The 19,482-nt window shown below is 40.8% G+C and overlaps 1 protein-coding gene across 2 annotated transcripts in view; it reads right to left on the bottom strand.

Annotated features, from left to right (window-relative positions):
• angpt2b (angiopoietin 2b) overlaps positions 1-18,721 on the bottom strand; it is a 228,559-nt gene extending 209,838 nt beyond the window's left edge. Inside the window, exon 1 of one of the 2 annotated variants that reach the window (XM_059954378.1) lies at positions 18,471-18,721. The gene's annotated coding sequence lies outside the window, so the exon portion shown is untranslated. The remainder of the gene's footprint in view (positions 1-18,470) is intronic. The other variant, XM_059954377.1, reaches the window with a different exon arrangement.
• Positions 18,722-19,482: the final 761 nt, after the last annotated feature.

The following is a 19,482-nucleotide window of genomic DNA, read 5'->3' as shown; positions in this document are numbered from 1 at the left end:
CCTTGCAGGCAGGTTTGGTAGAGCTGTTGAGAATGGTTTAAACTAATTTGGCAGGGGATGGGTTCCGGACTGATAGGGCAGAAAGTTGGGACAGTTGATATGCAATTCAATGTAGACTGTAGTGAGACTGTGAGGAAGGATAGGCAGATGATAGGGCAACATTGCTGTCAATGGGATGAGGTGAGGTGTAACATGGGGCAAAGTTGAAACAGTTGATGAATACTGGACTGAAGATGCTACATTTGAGTGCATGGAATAAGGTAGATGATCTTGTAGCACAGTTAGAGAATGATGGTAGAAAATTGTGGAGAATCATAGCTAAAAGAAATCATAGTTAGCAACTTAACATCCAAGGTACATATTGCATTGAAAGGACAGACAGATAGGCAGAGGAGGTGGGGAGGCTCTTTTGTTAAAAGAAAATGTTATCAAACCCTTAGAAGGAGATGACATTGGATTGGAAGATGTAGAATCCATGTGGGTAGAGTTAAGAAACTGTAAAGGTAAAAGACCCTGATGGGGTTATTATACAGCCCTCCAAACAGTAGCCAAGATGTGGGATAAACATTATGACAAGAAAGAGAAAAGACATGTAAAAAGGGCAACATTCCCATAGTCATGGGCATTTCAATATGTACTGTAGGTAGCTTGGGAAAATCAGGTTGGTGCTTGATACCAAGAAGTGGAATTTATGGAATACCTATGAGATGGTTTTTAGAGCAACTTATGGTTGAACTCAGTAGGGAAAAGGCAAATCTGGTTTGTCTGTTGTGTAATAAACTAGATTTGATTATGGAGCTTAAGATAAAAGAACCTTTAGGACTCTAATATGATAGAATTCACCCTGCAGTTTGAGAGGGAGAAGATAAAGTCAGATTTATTAGTATTACAGTGGAGTAAAGAGAATTCCAGAGGAATGACAGAGGAGCTGGCTAAGGTGGATTGGAAAGGGAGTCTAGTAGGGATGATGGTAGAACAGCAATGGCTGCAATTTCTAGGGGGAATTCAGAAGGTGCAGGATACATACATCCCAAAGATTGAGAAGTAATCTAAAAGGAAGATGAGGCAACCACTGCTTACAAGGGAAGTCAATGACTGCATTAAAGGAAAAGTGAGGCATATAATAGAGCACAAATTGCTGGAAAGTTAAAGGATTGGGAAGCTCATAAAAAATACCAGAAGGCAAATAAAAATAAGCCATAAGGATATAAAAAAATTGAAGGGAAACTAGCCAATAATATAAAACAGGATAGCAGAAGTATTTTCAGATATATAAAGAGTAAAAGAGAGGTGAGATTGGATACCATACCATTGGAAAACAACATTGGAGTGCTAGTAATGGGGGACAAGTAAATGACAGATGAACTAGTAAGTATTTTGCATCAGTATTCATTGGGGAAACACTAGCAATATGCCAGAAATTTGAGAGTATTAGGGAGCAGAGGTGCATGCATTTGATATTAATAAGGAGAAAGTGGAAAGAGTTTGGGACACAGTAAGGGCTTAAGGTAGATAAGTTACCTCGGCCAGGTGGACTACATCCCAGGGTACAGAAGAAGATAGCAGAAGAGATTGTAGAGACATTAGTAATGATCTTTCAAGAATCATAGGATGCTGGAATATTTCAGGAAGGCTGCAATATTGCAAGTGTCTCACCACATTTTAAAAAGGGAAGGAGGCAGAAGAAGGAAAATTATAGGCCAGTTGGCCTGAATTCAGTGAGAGGGAAGAATTTAGTATTCATTACTAAGGATGAGATTTTAGGGTACCTGGAGGATGCAGGGAGTCTGAATATTGTCTTGGAGAGAGATTGGGAGGATGGGCAAATAGTGACAGATTGAATATAGTGTAGGAAAGAGAATGCCATTCACTTTGGTAGAAGGAATAAAGGTGTAGGCTGTTCTCTAAATGGGGAGAAAATTTAAAAATCAGAGGTGCAAAGGGATTTGAGAGTCCTTTTACAGGATTCCCTAGAGGTTAACTTGCAGGTTGAATCAATGGTAAGGAAACCAAATGCAATGTTAGCATTCATTTCAGAAGGACTTGAATGTAAGAGGAAGGATTTAATAATGAGGGTTTAAGATGCATTTGTCAGACCACACGGCGTGTTGTGAGCAGTTTTGGAACTTTAAGCTAAAATTAAATGTGCTGGCATTGGAGAGGGTCCAGAGGAGGTTCACAAGATTGGTTCTGAAATAAAAGGATTATTGTATGAGGAGCATTTAATGGCTCTGGGCCTGTACTCTAGAGTTTTGAAGAAAGGTGAGGTGATCTCATTGAAACCTATTGAATATTGAAAGACCTATATAGAGCAGATATGGAGAGGATGTTTCCTATAATGGTGGAGTCTATGACCAGAGGGCACAGCCTCAGTGAAGGCCAAGGCACTGAGTACTTTTAAAGCGGAGGTTAATTTGCCTGAACGTCAAGGGGTACAGAGAGAAGATAGGAGAATGGGGCTGAAAATGATAATAAATTAGCCATTATGGAATGATGGAGCTGAGTCAATGGGCTGAATAGCTTAATTCTGCTCCTATAGTTTATGGTCTTCTCATAGGTCAACCAAAACCTGACTGAAGATACATAAACTGGGGCCCCAGAGAAATGCAGTCAAGACCATTTGTAAGAGCAGATTCTGAAATTTACTGTATTGAATGGCATACCCTAGTTCACAGGAGCAGTGTCACTGTGTGAACAAGGTATGGAAATTGTAGTAGCTAACACAGTACTTCAATACAATACAATACAAATACTTTATTGTCACCAGACAATTGATACTAGAGCATACAATCAGCACAGTGATATTTGTTTCTGTGCTTTGCGCTCCCTGAAGTACAAATCAAAGTAAATATAATAAAATTTTTAAATACTAAATCATAATTAGAAAATAGAAAAGGGAAAGTACGGTATGGAAGTCAGGTCCAGATATTTGGAAGGTACGGCCCAGATCCGGGTCAGGATCTGTTCAGCAGTCTTATCACAGTTGGAAAGAAGCTGTTCCCAAATCTGGCCGTACGAATCTTCAAGCTCCTGAACCTTCTCCCGGAGGGAAGTGGGACAAAAAGTGTGTTGGCTGGTTGGGACTTATCCTTGATTATCCTGGCAGCACTGCTCCGACAGCGTGTGGTGTAAAGTATGTCCAAGGATGGAAGATTGGTTTGTGTGATGTGCTGAGCTAGGTTCACGATCTTCTGCAGATTCTTCTGCTCTTGGACAGGACAACTTCCATACCAGGTTGTGATGTACCCTAGAAGAATACTTTCTATGGTGCACCTATAAAAATTAGTGAGAGTTCTAGGGGACAGGCCAAATTTCTTCAGCTTTCTCAGGAAGTAAAGGAGCTGGTGGGCCTTCTTGGCAGTGGACTCTGCTTGGTTAGACCAAGTCAGGTCATTTGTGATATTCACCCTGAGGAACTTGGCTTTTGACCTGTTCCACATGCGCACCACCAATGTAGATGGGGTTGTGCGGTCCGCTACTCCTTCTGAAGTCAACAACCAATTCCTTTGTCTTGCTGATGTTGAGGGATAGGTTATTGTCTTTGCACCATGCCACCAGGTTCTTAATTTCCTCTCTGTTTTCAGACTCAATATTACCCAAGATGCGGCCTACAATTGTGGTGTCATCACCAAACTTGTATATTGAGTTCAATGGAAACTTGGCTACACAATCATGGGTGTACAATGAGTACAGCAGGGGGCTGAGTACACAGCCTTGTGGGGCACCGGTGCTCAGAGTGATTGTAGAGGAGAGCTTGTCCCCTGTCTTTACAGCCTGGGTCCTGTCTGTGAGGAAGTTGAAGATCCAGCTGCAGATCTGAGTGCTGAGACCCAGGTTCCGGCGCTTAGGAATCAGTTTATTTGGAATGATGGTATTAAAGGCAGAGCTGTAGTCGATGTAAAGGAGCCTGACATATGCGTCTTTATTCTCCAGGTGTTCCTAAGGAAGAATATAGTGCCAGAGAGATGGCATCTGCCGTTGACCTGTTGCTCCGGTAGGCGAATTGCAAAGCATCGAGGTTGACCGGTAGGTTATGGTTGATGTGTGCCATAACCAATCGCTCGAAGCACTTCATAGCAATTGATGTTAGAGCCACAGGTCGGTAGTCATTCAGGCATGCCACCTTGCTTTTCTTCGGCACCAGGATTATTGTTGCCTTCTTAAAACATGAGGGGTTCTTTGACTGAAGCAGGGAGTAGTTGAAGATGTCAGCAAGCACTCCAGCTAGCTCGCTTGCACAGGCCCGGAGAACCCGTCCCGGGATGCCATCTGGGCCCATCGCCTTCCTTGGATTTATCTTCAGGAAGGCTCTTCTAACATCTTCCTCGGTGACAATGAATCTCGATGCCACCAGGTCCGGTTCATCCAGAGGGGGCGGGACTCTCCTCTTCTGTTCCAATCTTGCGTAGAATACGTTCAGTTCATCAGGAAGAGAAGCGCTACAGTTATTGATATTCCCAGCCTTTCCTTTGCGCCCAGTGATCTCATTTAGACCCTGCCATAGTCGACTGGCATCCCTCTGGTTACCCTGGGCTTCCAACTTGGCTCGATATTGCCTCTTGGCGCCCTTAATGGCTTTCCAGAGTTCATGCCTGGATTCCACGTAGCAACTGGTATCCCCAGACCTATAAGCCGCAGCTCTAGCCTTCAAAAGGGACTGGACCTCATAATTCATCCAAGGCTTCCGGTTAGGGAATACCCGGATTGTCTTGCGAGACACACAGTCCCCTGTTCATTTCCAGATAAAGTCCGTGACAGCTGAAGCATACTCATCGAGGTTAGCTGCCGAGTCCTTGAATACTAACCAGTCCACCGATTCAAAGCAGTCACGGAGGACCTCATCCGTTTCCTCTGTCCAACGCGACACCACTTTTGACACCGTGATCTCCCGCTTCAGTTTCTGTTTGTAAGCCGGGATGAGGAGTACGGCCTGATGGTCCAATTTTCTGAAATGAGGTCGTTGGATGGAATGGGAGGCATCCTTGACTGCTGTGTAGCAGTGGTCAAGTATATTTGGACCTCTAGTGGAGCAGGAGACATGTTGGTATAACTTTGGCAGCAGTTTTCTGAGATTGGCCTGGTTAAAGTCCCCGGCTGTAATGAGCAAAGCCTCCGGATACCTGGTCTCAAGTTCACTGATGTTGGCATACAGTGTATTCCCAGCACACTCCACGTCCGCCTGGGGGGGAATGTAGACCGCTGTCAGTATTACTGAGGTGAATTCCTGTGGCAGATAATAAGGACAACACTTCATTGGCAGGTGTTCCAGATCCGGACTGCAGGAGCTTGTCAGTGCCACTGTGTCCGAGCACCACGCAGTGTTGATCAAGAGGCAGACCCCACCTCCCTTCGTCTTGCCTGAGGACGCCTTGCGGTCCATCCGATGGATCGAAAATCCCTCTGCTCGGATTGCACAGTCGGGGGTGGCAGGGGAGAGCCAGGTCTCTGTGAAACAGAATACACAGCAGTTCTGCATCTCCCTGCAGTAAGTGAGTCTCCCTTTAAGATCAACCACCTTGTTCTCTATGGCTTGCACATTAGGTAGTAGAATGGTAGGCAGAGGGATCCTAAAGCTCCTCCGCTTCAATCTGACCAGCAGGCCAGCTTTCTTCCCACGCTTCCTCGGTAGTTTGTGCATCTTTCCAGATTTCCATCGATGCAGTGTGTTGTGGGCAGCTCTTTGAGGTTGGTGGATGCGTCAATTCAATAGTGAATGGCTATAATGTGCAGGTCACGTCCTGAAATAACATAACTTTTTCAGTCCAGATTTCTCATGATATGCCAAATGCAGAAGTGTCACATCGCTTTTCAACAACTACAATGTGCTCTGAGCAAAGTTTGGGTGGGTTTGCAAGAGATGAGGAGATTAAATGATCTTTGTAATCAATTATGAGGTACTGAAGATAAAAAAAATGGCATTTCTTAAATGAAGACTACATTCCCTCAGCTGCCCTCTTGCTACTGAGTGCAGCCCAACATCCCTCTCTCTTTGTTGAGCCCTTAAAAACTTCCACTGCCCCTGGGACGGGGACGATATTACACATTTTGGGAACCATTGTTCTGGAAGTTCATGTACTGTAGATGTTGTTATACAATTCTTATACTCTATCCGATCATTGAACCCATCTTTAGTTCTTGGCCTGAAATGTTGCCTGTACTCTTTTTCATAGATACCACCTGGCCTGCGGAGTTCCTCCAGCATTTTGTGTGTGTTACTTAGTTCATTGTCTTAATTTTTGCAGAAGGGATTTGGTCTGTTTTGCAGTCAGCTACAATAATAGGGCTTCACTTTCTGGCCATTGTAAGAGGCAACAGTATAACCATGAGATGGAGTATGAGGTGTTGATCCTGCAACCTGAGCTGGGCCGCATTGCTGCACCACTCTATGTGGCGTTTTGTTTTCAGTACTCTCTCAGGTTGAAGAGCTGCTTGGCTGTCGGAGACATGAAAGCCTGCAGATGATGAAATTGAGGGCAACAAGCAAACCGCTGGGGGAATTCAGCAGGTCGAGCAGCATCGTTGGGAGGAAGGGATTTATTGACATTTTAGATCAAAGCCCCATTTCAGAAATGAGTCGCTCAGTCAACAATTCCTTTCTCCCTTCAAATGCCGCTTCAGCCTCTGAAGTCCACCTGCAACTTGTTTGGTGCTACTGTGATGATGTTGCCACTGAATTAGCATATTAGCAGTGGATGATATCATTACATGAATAATAGATTTCACTGCCGGGCTCACCATTCATGCCAAACCAACTTAGACAATTCAAGCTTGCTGTCAGAATAGACAGCTTTGCAATTGCCATTTGTCCATTGTAGATTTGATACTGGCCAGAAACCAGCCAAAATTCTTTACTGGTTTTGGAAGCATGTCCATGCATCTTTCCTCTTAACTTTTAGGATTAAATGTTAGAATATACACTCGGTAGCCTCTTTATTAGGTTGAAAAGATACCGAATAAAGTGGGTACAGAGTGCTCAGCATGTTTATGGTATTCTGCTGTTGTAACTCATCAAGATTTGAAGTGTTGTGTGTTCAAAGATGCTTTTCTTCACTATTGTACTACTTGTTTATTTGGATTCCTGTCAGCTTGAGTCAGTCTGACTATTCTCCTCTGACCTCTCTCATTAACAAGCGATTTTCACCTGCAGAACTGCCACTCACTGGGTGCTTTTTCTTCTCTTTCTTGCTGGATTATCTGAAAACTCTGGAGACGGTTGTGTGGCAAAATCCCAGGAGTCTAGCAGTTTCTCAGATAGTCAATCCACCTGTCTGGCACCAACAACCATTCCATGGTCAAAGTCATTTAAATCACATTATTCTTCATTCTGATGTTTGGTCTGAACAACAACTGAACCTCTTGACCATGTCTGCATGCTTTTATGCATTGAGTTGCTACCACCTGATTGGCTGATTAGATATTTGAATTAACCAAAAGTGTACATGTGGCCACAGATTATATATATTTAGTATTTTCCCTTCAGCGTTGGCTGTCTGTTAAGCAACATATGAACCCTTGCTGCAAAGGTCAGTTCAGAAATGTACTGAACATAGTGATGACACAGACTCATTGACACAACCATACAATCACTTCTGGTATTGAGTGACCTTTGCAGCTCTCTGCAATCTCCAAAGAAATGAAACTACGATACCTTTGTTACTATGAAAGGAAATATCACTTGATTCTAAGTGGCATACCCAATCCATTTAAGATTACTTCCTTTCAGTTTCTCATATTTTGATCTGGGATATCTTTGGGTTCACTCTCCACCTCAGTATTGCTTGCCATTAAACCATCTTCCTTTTACTGTATAATAGGTGAGGGGTTCACGTTCATATCCCCATAAAAGCAGAAGTTTCCAAGAGAGCTAGATTGGGTTTCAGTGCCATTTTAACAGCAGAGGACCGCATAATGTGGATGTTACTTTGATCTTAAGGGTCTACTCTGCCATTGTTCAAGATCATAGGTGATCTTTTACTTCAAAACTATTTTCCTGCACTATCTCCATGTCTATTGATTCCATTAATATCCAGAGATATGCAGTGAACTCAAAGATAGGCTTGGGGAGAGAATTCCAAAGATTTACCAAGCTCTGAATAAAGGAATTACTCCTCCATTTCAATCATAAATGGCTCAACACTTGGAACCCTTGGAATTGGGTGGCCTATATATCAGTGAGACACAATGTAGATTGGAAGACTGCTTCGCTCTAAATCTTTGCTCCATTCACTAGATCTCCTGGTGGCCACCCATTTCAATTCCACTTCCCATTCCCATTCTGACATGTCAGTCCATGGGCTCCTCTACTGCTACAGTGAGCACACAGTCAGGTTGGAGGAGCAACACTTTATGTTCTGCCTGTGTAGCTTCCAACCTGATGGCATGAACATTGACTTCTCACACTTTAATTAATATCCTTCCCCCTTTTCACCATTTCCCATTCCTGTTACCCTCTCTCACCTTGTCCATAACCTTCCTCTGGTGCTCCTACACCCTTCCCTTTCTTCCATTGTCTTCAAAATCCCTCTCCTTCATCAATCAACTTTCGAACTCTTTACTTCATGTCCTCCCCCTCTCCCAGTTTCACCTATCACCTACCATCTTGTACTTCTTCCTCAACTTCCCTCCCCCACCCCACCTTCTCACTCTGACTTCTCCACCTTCCTTCCAGTCCTGATGAAAGGTCTTGGCCGAATCCGTCAACCGTTTACTCTTTTCCATAGATGCTCCCTGGCCTGCTGATTTCCTCCAGCATTTTGTGTGTGTTGCTTTGGATTTCCAACATCTGCAGATTTCTTGTGTTTGTGTTAACTCTTGAATATGACCTTTGGTTCTCAAATCCCTCCCTTGGAGTATATCCTCCCTGTATAAGAATTTTACGTTTTATTGAAATCTTCTATTATTTTCCCAAACATCAGTGAATCCAGTTCTGTTCTCCTTTCTATGACAAAACCATCAGCCCTAGAATCAGTCTAATGAATCTTTACTGCACTTTTTCAAATGCAAAGATATCGTTTTGAGGTTAAAAAAAAGGCACCTAATACAACAGGTGTGGTCTCAGCAAGGGTCTGCAAAATAGTGGTAGGATATTCTTACTTATGTGTTCAATTCCTTTCGTAGCAAAGACCATTGTAACATCTACAAACAGTCGGTCAATTTGTATGAATTCATATTTTACCACATTGGAATGCATCTGTCAACTTCTTGTTAGATTCAACTGGTCTATGTTCCTTTGAAGCTTCTTTACATCGTCTTCCTACTCAAAATCCTGCCTCATTTTGTATCATCAGCAGATGTGAAAATACGACAGTTTGCAGCATTACAGTTTTAAGAATTTATGAAGTTTTTGCTCAATGATCCACATACATTGCCCATCCTTCTATCTGAGTCCTGCTGCTTCATGTCTGAATGTTCATGTTACTAAAATTAGTCATGACTGTTCATACCTTGCCACCATGATTATTACTGTCTGTCCTCGTATTTGCTACTTTGGATAGCTTGAATTATTTCCCACTAGGTTCTCACGAACTATGCCAAGTTAGAGTACTTAAGGGTTTCTAGATATAGTGAAGTAAATTACAGAATAACGTACAGGGAAGTATAAAGAGCACTAACTTAGATTCTTCTCAGGCAGGGCAAGTTACACAGATGATATACACATGATCATAAGTGCTATGCAGTGGTGTCATTCTCACATATTTTGAAACAAGTAGTGTTTTGAACACTTTAATTTTTGCTAACTTTAGGATCTCATCCAATTCCCTATTAATTGCTAGCAGCAAATCTGTAATCAGTACAGTAGCGGACATGAAATAAGAGAAACATTTTTGCAGCTCATGTGATTTCATCTTGTGTTATATTATGCTCATGCCCACTGGTCATCAAGTCATCCTCTTGTAAATTATTAATAAATCCTCCAAATGACAAAATAAAGCTGGACATGGTATTCTAAAGAAGACTTAAGAAACGTAAGCTGAAAGGCTGCACAGCAGAATAGGGGTTGGCGTAACGCTCCACAGCGCTGGCTTCTCAGGAACGGAATTAGGTATTTTGTCACCTTTGAAGATATTAGGTAAGAAAATCTGAAGCTTGGTCAAGGAAATAGGAAAGAAGGGGCATTTTAAAGAAGAAGAGAGAGATTGAGAAGGTGGGGAGGAAATTCCAAACTGGACATTATCTATTAGATCAAACTAGCAATGTATTATCTCTGCTGCTTTATCTGTAGACCGATGACATTAGTTGTGAAATGGTAGAACATCATCAGTTCATTTTCCTTTACAAGATCTCTTTATCTGATCTTTTTTTGCCTAACAAAGTTGATCATCTCTGTTCTGTTCAGAGATTTACAACGAGATCTAGGTGTTCTTGTACATCAGTCAATGAAAGCAAGCATGCAGGTACAGCAGGCAGTGAAGAAAGCTAATGGCATGCTGGCCTTTATAACAAGAGGAATTGAGTATAGGAGTAAAGAGGTCCTTCTGCAGCTGTACAGGGCCCCGGTGAGACCCCACCTGGAGTATTGCGTGCAGTTTTGGTCTCCAAATTTGAGGAAGGACATTCTTGCTATTGAGGGAGTGCAGCATAGGTTCACAAGGTTAATTCCCGGAATGGCGGGACTGTCATATGTTAAAAGATTGGAGCGACTGGGCTTGTATACACTGGAATTTAGAAGGATGAGAGGGGATCTGATTGAAACATATAAGATTATTAAGGGATCGGACACGCTGGAGGCAGGAAGCATGTTCCCGCTGATGGGTGAGTCCAGAACTAGAGGCCACAGTTTAAGAATAAGGGGTAGGCTACTTAGAACAGAGATGCAGAAAACTTTTTCACCCAGAGAGTGGTGGATATGTGGAATGCTCTGCCCCAGAAGGCAGTGGAGGCCAAGTCTCTGGATGCATTCAAGAGAGAGTTAAATAGAGCTCTTATAGATAGCGGGGTCAAGGGATATGGGGAGAGGGCAGGAACGGGGTACTGATTGTGTATGATCAGCCATGATCACCGTGAATGGTGGTGCTGGCTAGAAGGGCTGAATGGCCTACTCCTGCACCTACTGTCTATTGTCTATTGTCTATTATGGAGATTAAAAGGAAGATAAGATTTATTTGTTATGTGTACATCAAAATGAACAATGAAATGCCTCATTTGCATCAAATCAAATCAGCGAGGATTGCGGTGGGCAAGTTTTGCCACATTGTTGGTGTCAATGTAGCACGCCCACAACTCAGTAATCCTAATCGTGCTTCTTTAGAATGTGGGTAGAATGGGAGAACATAAAAACGCTGACATGGGAGAACATAAAAACTCCAAACAGATAGCGGCAGGAGTGGACCGCAATCTTACAGATGACTATAGAAAATGATTGTGCTAACTGCTGCACAACCCTGCTCTACCTTGTCACATCTGGTTCATTAAGCTAATTCATGGTTCCTTTTGCTGTCAGTTAAATTCAACATCCCACTCACCAATTTGACCTTCTCAGCTTAAACTGCACTAATGAATCTAAAACTTGAGGAAGGACTTCTCATTTTCTGTGCTTGGGACTCAATATGAAATTTTGGGTAAACAACTTTTCCCATTTGTATCAAAAGTTACCAGTTTGGATGCAAGAGAGAGAGGACGCTGGGGTTGATCAATAGGATAGGTGTTATACAATATGTAAGGATCAGTGGCAGCTGGAGTCAATACTTTCTCCTGATGGGGGGAACATTTAATCTGGAGCGTGAACTCTGTTTCTCATTCCACAGACACAGCCAGATGGTTAGCGCGTCGCTATTACAGCTCAGGATGTTGGAGTTCACGGTTCAGTTCAATATTTTCTAAGAAGTGAGTGTGTGGGATTCATCCAAGTGCTCCAGCTTCCTCTCACAGTCCAAAGATGTACTGGCTAGCAGGTTATCTGATCATTTTAAACTGTCCTGTAATTAGGCTATGCTTAGGTTGCAAGGTGGGCAGCTCCTTGGACCGGAAGGGCCTTTTCTTCTCTGTATATCTAAAGAAAATAAATAAAACAAGTTCCAACATCTGCATTTTATTTACCTTTCAGGTTCCGGCCAGTTCTGTTGTCACAATTTTTTTTTTGTTCCCCACAGCTGCTGCCCGACCTGCTGGGCTTTTCTGGAATTATGTTTCAGATTTTCTGCAAATGCTTGACTGTATCTGACAGTACCAAATTGTTTTCTTTCTCTATGTCCTATTTTCACCTGTCATTATTCTCCGTCAACAAACCTTCAGCATTCTCTCCTGGTTGAGATGTATCTTGGTCTCAGAATTATTACAGACATTGCCTTAGCTCTCCTTATTCCATTCTCTTTTAAACTTGTTTAAACATGACAGTTTTTGAAGTTTTCCCAAAGAAAGTCCTGAAACATTAATTGTTTTACTTTTCACACAGGGTGATTGACCTTCTGAGTAATTCCAGCATTTGCATCATCTACCATCATTGAGGGCCTGAGTGAAAACTTGTAAATTTTTACCAGAGCAATACAAATGCCCGTTGTACATCTGGGATCAGCACAATTGTCCTTGGAAGTAGTCAAATGTAAATTCAACAAAATATTACCAGACATTCAAGGGTTAGATTTTGCAGAAGAATTTGGTAGTTGTGCTCATTTTTCCCGTCTAGCATTGCCTTCTTCCAGCATCAAAAAGCAAACCTAGCCCCTAGCTAGCTGTTAAATTTTTCAACTGGAGGTCACTGTCTGTAGCTTAATGCCATCTGAAGCAGACACTCATCTTATGACCCTTTTTGTTCCCCCAAGATGTGAACGGCATACTCTTTGACCCCTGCAGTTTTAGGGTAAAAGCACATTGTGTAAATGATAACCAAACACAGTCTACACAAGAGAAGAGTGAGGTAAACTAGACCATTGAGATTCATGCCCTCTCCTATAGGTTCACAAAAGCCTGCTTCCTAATGTCCTTATGCTGTACTATATAACACAAGCTCTCTTACTGCATAAGTAGTTAGAAATAACTTTATTGGTCTTATGGCAATAGCCAGAACATTCTTCTCCAATAACTTGTGACCACTCTGATCTGCTGCCTGCAGCTGTAATGAATTATTTTACACTGCTTTCATGGGAATTCACACTCTTTTGCTTTACAAAGCTATATATAAACCTCAATCAGCTACTAACAGCTCCCAACAAGCATTTATTCCACTCTAATGATGGCTGACACCAGAAAGTTAACATTGAACATTTCCCAATTGGTGTGAGACTTAAAGGAATTAGCATTAAATTCTGATCAGTTTTTGCATGAAGAACTTTGCAGAACAGAAGCTCATTTTGTACTATCATTGCATCCATGGAGCTGAAATTTGGATGAGGTGCCCCGTTAGGGCATGCTACTATTTTGTGCATAAATGGCTTGTGACTGAGTATAAATTTCTACACTTTTTTCAACACTTTTTTTTTAAACTACAAGTTTAAGATCTTTTGCTTGAATTAAAGTAGATGAATGCAATATTTCATCAGTTATTTCTTTCTTTTGAACATTGTTACAAACAATCAATATCTCTTCCATTATTTCTGATAGCATTTCATAGTTTCATTTCTCCGACAAGTTGCTTTCTCCTCCAGAGTATCCTCTATCATGAGAAACAAAGAACTGCAAAATTCTGGCTTGGCTATTCTACGACTAGCTGCTCCAAAACGTTTTCTCATAGTGTGGAATGTGTCTGACATATGCTCTCCACCACCCCAAAGTGGCACTGATAGTACAGCATGAGAGAAATTAGATCTTTCTACACTACAGGACTCTTCCGCATTTTAACGAAAATATTCTCTCTCACTTTTTTTTTGCAATGGGAAGAACTCACCTATTTGAGATGACCATCAGTAATCATATAAACTAAACTGAATTTACCCATGACCATTAACTTGAAAAATCTTCCTTTTATATTTGGATACGATAATAAGAAAATGTATTTTCCTTTACTGCAAACATTATAATTTTTGCAGATGATATCATAATGAGGTTTTAGAAAATGTATTTATAAATCATGTTAATTTGGTTTGAGGCATTAAAAAGTAGGTCAATTGTGTCAGACCCTTACTTGAAGAAAAATGATGCAGGAAATAACTACAGTACTGAAAATGGTCTTCAACAATAAACTAACTTGATGGTTTGAGCCCTTTTCCAAATTGCTAATGAAATTAATGAATCAAATTTAGCACCGTCTTGAAAATGGCTATTGATTTGAACAAGTTTTATTAAACTACATAAATCTGAGAATTAAATATTCTATTGAATAAAAATATACATTCTTAAATAAATAACGGAGGAGTACACCAATTGACTTTTGGAAGTGAATGCAAATGACATTTGAGCAACACACTGTTTAGATACAATGAAGGGAACAGGTCAAGATGTCACTAACTGCTAAAAATAATTCAGGTCATGTAGATATGGACAGAATAAGTCAAGAAATGATGCCAGCTAATTTTTTGAAGCAGTTTCTTTGCCTTTCTGGATGGTTAGAATGCCTAGTATCTGTGTTGTCATTTTTGTATGTGCCTCCTTAGTCACTCCAGACCGGAAAGAAAATGCTTCACCTCTCAATATATATGTTGAGACTGTGAGCCCTCACAAGGTCTATGGAATGCCTGTTAAACTGCAATGGGTTTTAATTGCTCAAAGCTGAGACACACAGTTACCATTAGGAGTCATTGGGCAGTGACTGGCAACAAGGATCTAAAGTTTAATAAGAAGCAATTGAGCATATTTTATTGAAGAATGGATCATGCTGTATTGACCTTACAAACTTTGTAGAATCAAATAATCATTGAATTGGTGGAGCACAGACTGAAGCATTTTGTCCTTATAGAGCAATCCCACTCCCTTGCTTCTTTGTATAAGCTCATCTGAATTTAGTTACTCTCCACATGAAGGAGCTTTTCCTGACAATCCCTCTGTAACTTTTGCCCAGAATCTTAAAACTATGCCCTGGCTCACGATCCATCTGTTATTGAGATCAGCTTGCCTCTATTTCTTGCATACTGTACATAGAAACCATAATCTTATACAGATCCATCACATTTATAATGGTCTTGTCATCTAGTGAGTTATGTGCATCTACAAATGAAAAAGATTATCAACATCCCTTCCAACTATTTTGTGAAACACCAGTCAAGGTAAGATAAAGATAAGTTGACCAATAATATTGAACCAAAGTTTGTTATATTCAACAAATCATGGAGTCTACAGCATTACAGCAACTTCCTAAAAGAAAATAGGTTGCAAGTCAGTGGCTTCACTCATATGTTGTAAAAGTTAAAAAGCACTATTTTTGTTTGAAATGTAAGTTTGAAGTCCAAATGTCTTCATTGTTTCCCTTGATTAAATTTATGTTAAAAATCGTAGTTTGGGATTTATTTTTTGCTACTTGCTTTATTGTGGCAGTCCAATTGTTCCTGCACTATGTGAGATTTCAATGTACCATTTAAAATTTGTTGATACTCTAGTTTGCAAATAAAAGCAGCTGCGACAAAGATCATGTTGTCAGTTCCAGCACCTCGGCAACCACAGCAGATTAAAACATGTGAAAGTGATTGACAATTTATTTTTAAAAAGGAACTTTTATGCGTTTGCGTTTGCTATAAGTAAGCGACGAGTGAGGCACTTAAGTTTGAAAATCCAATTGATCTGAAAATAGTAGAGCCAGTTTCCATTTTTGTGGCTTTGCATCTGTGCTGAAAAGCAAGAGAAGGGATGTTTTGTTTTTCTATGAAGACCTCAAACAGCACAAAAGCTGCACCAGACTTCAAGCAGCTGAAATCAAGGCTATGCATTGTGCTTAAATGGTGTGGAAGCCTTATCTGTCTTTACCTAAAACAAATAAACCTCATTCTCTCACTACATTTCTCCAGAAACATGTTAAATGGCTTCTTAGGGAAGAGGCTGCTGTGGTTTTTGGTCATGTTCACTTTTTATACTGTATAGCATCTGTTTTCTGAATAAATTGACTCTAGTCATTTTACTAGGCTGAGATCTTGATAATATAGCCTGTCCAGCTTCAGCTTATTGGTTAAAAAAGTAGCATTATGGACACTCCACCAGTTCTAAAATACAAAATGAAAGGTTGCATTTCCATATCATCTTTCACAGCTTCAAGAAATTTCAAAGCTAATGAAGTACCCTTACATTATAAATATTGCTGTAATGTAGGAAGCATATGGTGAACTTCTCTTCTCGCTGTTGCCATCAGACAGAGGTACAGGAGCCTTCAGTACCACACCACTAGGTTCAGGAACATTTATTATTCTTCAACCATTGAGCTCCTGAACCAGTGTTGATAACCTCACTCATCTCAACGTTGAAATGATCACCAAACACAACCCATCGACTCACTTTCAAAAACTCTACAACTCATATTCTCAGTGTTGTTTACTTACTTGCTTATTATTATGATTTGTATTTTTTGCATTTGCACAATTTGTTTTCGTCAGCACTTTGTTTGCTTGCCATTCTTCGTCTCTGTACAGTTTTTTCATTGATTGTATCATATTTCTTTATTCTACTGTGAATGCCTGCAACAAAATGTATCTCAAGGTAGACACATATGTGACATATGTGTGCTTTGATAATGCATTTCCTTTGGACTTATCTACAGCAAACTCCCACAAAGGGCAATGTGGCAGGAATCAGTTAATCTTTTCAGATGCAATTTCAAGATTAGGTATTGCAAAAGACACCAAGAAGATCTCTTCCAATCGTATCTAAAGGGATACCACAGATACTTCTACCACAACCTGTGGGCAAATATGACCTAAATGTAAAGTATCTTCTTGAAATAAATTCTTCTAACACCATAGCAATTCCTCAATGTTTCTTGCTCAGTCTTGCATTACGGTATTTGAATGTATTGTGACGATTACTTTTGACTATGATCAATTGGAAATATCAAATAGATACATATACTTCGACCCTGTTGGCAGCATTCCAAATGGATTGTTCCCTTTAGGCGCTTTCTGATTCACCGACCCCCAGTAAAAATGTTTCCTCGATGCCTTCCTTCAGGACCACAGGAGATGAAATACCTGCCTTTCAACTCCCTCTACAGCTTCCCTAAACACTCTTTGCAACCGAACCTAAGAATTTCTACTTCTTTCAATCAAAGTTCAGAATGTAATTTCATCCACACAGGAGAAACCAATTGCAGGTTGAGTGACAACTTTGTGGAACACCACCACAGACACGGGAGATCTGAAATAAAAGCTTAAAGTATTGGAAGTATTTAGTAAGTTAGCAAATATCTGTGGAAGGAGAAGCAGTCAATACATCCAGCTGATGGAATTCTGATGAAATTTCACTAAATTGAAATTTCAACTCTATTTTCCTTCTCCATAGATGCTGCTTGACCTGCTGAATATTTACAGCTTTTTCTTTTTACATTCCAGAATTCCAGCGCATATGATACTTTGCTATATTATAATGCAATTTCTTTTTCCTGTCCATTACGCCACTAGCACTTAGGGCAACAATGAAGGTCTTCCATCTCTGACTGTTCATACCGTCATACACAGATATAGAAAGATTCTCCGGTGCTGTTTCCATAGCACTCTTTTTTTTTACTTGTCAGGGTTGTTATCCCTGAGACGAACCCTCAAACCTGGAGGACCAGTGGACCACTCTCATTCTGACCTCTATCCTTTGACCTGTTTGGTCTGGGTGACACCAACAAGTGCAAAAGCACAAGCCCCTGAATCCAGCCAATGTAATTCTCTGGGTCATTGAGAAACACAAGCCTCCAACCCCTACAACAAGGTTGTGGTCCTCTTGGAGGATCATACAAGATGAATCAATTTAAGTCATTGTTTTGCAAAGACCATAAGACATAGGAGTGTAAAGAGGCCATTCAGGCCATGGAGATTGCTTTGCAATTCCATCATGGCTCTCTCAACACCATTCTCCTGCCTTCTTCCCATAACCTTTGACACCCTTACTAATCAAGAACCTATCAACCTCTGATTTCAATATGCCCAATGACTTGGCCTCCACAGCCATCCGTGGCAAAGATTTCCACAGATTCACCACCTTCTGGCTAAAGAAATTCCTTCTTATCTCTTTTCTAAATGGATGCCCTTCCATTCTGAGGCTGTGCCCTCTCGTCCTAAGACATGCCACCAATGTCAAAAGTTAATAGAAATTCTTTGAACCCTCATTTTTCCTTCATACAAATATTCTGGGTTTCAGCAAAAATGGTTGTTTACTGGATAAAGTCAAATAGCAAAAAAAATAGCAAAAGACATTGGCTAGCATTTTGTGCACTAGCATATTAAAATCAAAGATGCTGATGTAGTGTACAGATACTTGACGATGCCTATTCTTTCTTATGATTCTCACCTCTAAAGTTAATTAACTTTTATAAAAATGCAGCTATACCCAAGATAAACCTGAAATATTCAATCAAAGTGAAGAATAATACAGGAAAATACACCCATCTGAGATACCAAAGAACACTTACTTACCTTACTGAGTTTTAAATATACAGTTGAACAAATACTTTCTTCACAGTGGAATTCATTGCCTGTGGCTCAGTATGAGCGATGAGCAGTTCTATTGATTGTGGCTTGAGTTCTTTCACTGGCTGGAAAAGCTCTGTAGATTTTCAGGTAGGTTATACATTACTCTAAAAAGTGAGCAAAAATCCGTATTTAACAAAGCAGATTTTTGTGCTATGCACAGGGAGGGCAGTTGAAATTAGTTCGGTCTCAACCAAGAAATCAGAGTAAATTGCACAGATTTCCATACATGACTTCAAGCAGCACTTCCTGAAAGGTTGCCAAAATTCTTTTCTTTAGGAGCTGCCAGAAATGCTGTTTATGTAAGAGGAAGAAGGCCTACAAGTCACTTAGATGTGCAATAGCTGTTCAAAAGCTACTGGATCTGTCTGCATTACAAGAAATAATTGTCTTCAAACATTGCAAAAGTAAGGGAAATTAATTGAACATTTTTCAGAGTTCTAGTATGTTATTCATAATTTGCAATAAACAAGTTCACACGAAGTTCATAAACTTTAATGCAAACAATGATGCTCATGGCAAAGTATCAGTAATACAACTTTTCAGGAGCGTTGTTGTCCAGACATGTAAAGCAAACCCACTAAAGAAAAGATAAAACAGTCAAGGGTGCAGGGTGTCGTGCTGTTTGTGGGTTCATTGGTACACCTAGTTGCGCTGCTCTTCAGGTTAAAAGCAGAAAGGAGGAAAGGGAGAGCAGAGGAGTGCCACAAATGCGCTGCTGCTTGAGAGCTTCGCCAGACCAGGGTAGATCCAGTTTTCTAGTGCAGTGGTCCCCAACCACCGGGCCACAAAGCATGTGCTACCGGGCCACGAGGAAACAATATGAGTCAGTTGCACCTCTCCTCATTCCCTGTCACGTCCACTGTTGAATGTGAACGCACTCAAGATCATTATGCCCGTGTGGTCATTACCCACGCAAAGTCATCAGTCGCCTAAACGCAGTGATACCCTCACGCCA

The sequence above is a fragment of the Hypanus sabinus genome, chromosome 30 (assembly GCF_030144855.1).
Source record: "Hypanus sabinus isolate sHypSab1 chromosome 30, sHypSab1.hap1, whole genome shotgun sequence".
In the NCBI taxonomy this organism is placed as follows: Eukaryota; Metazoa; Chordata; class Chondrichthyes; order Myliobatiformes; family Dasyatidae; genus Hypanus; species Hypanus sabinus.
Note: the sequence above shows the minus strand (reverse complement) of the source record. Positions and strands in the feature narration are given on the sequence as shown.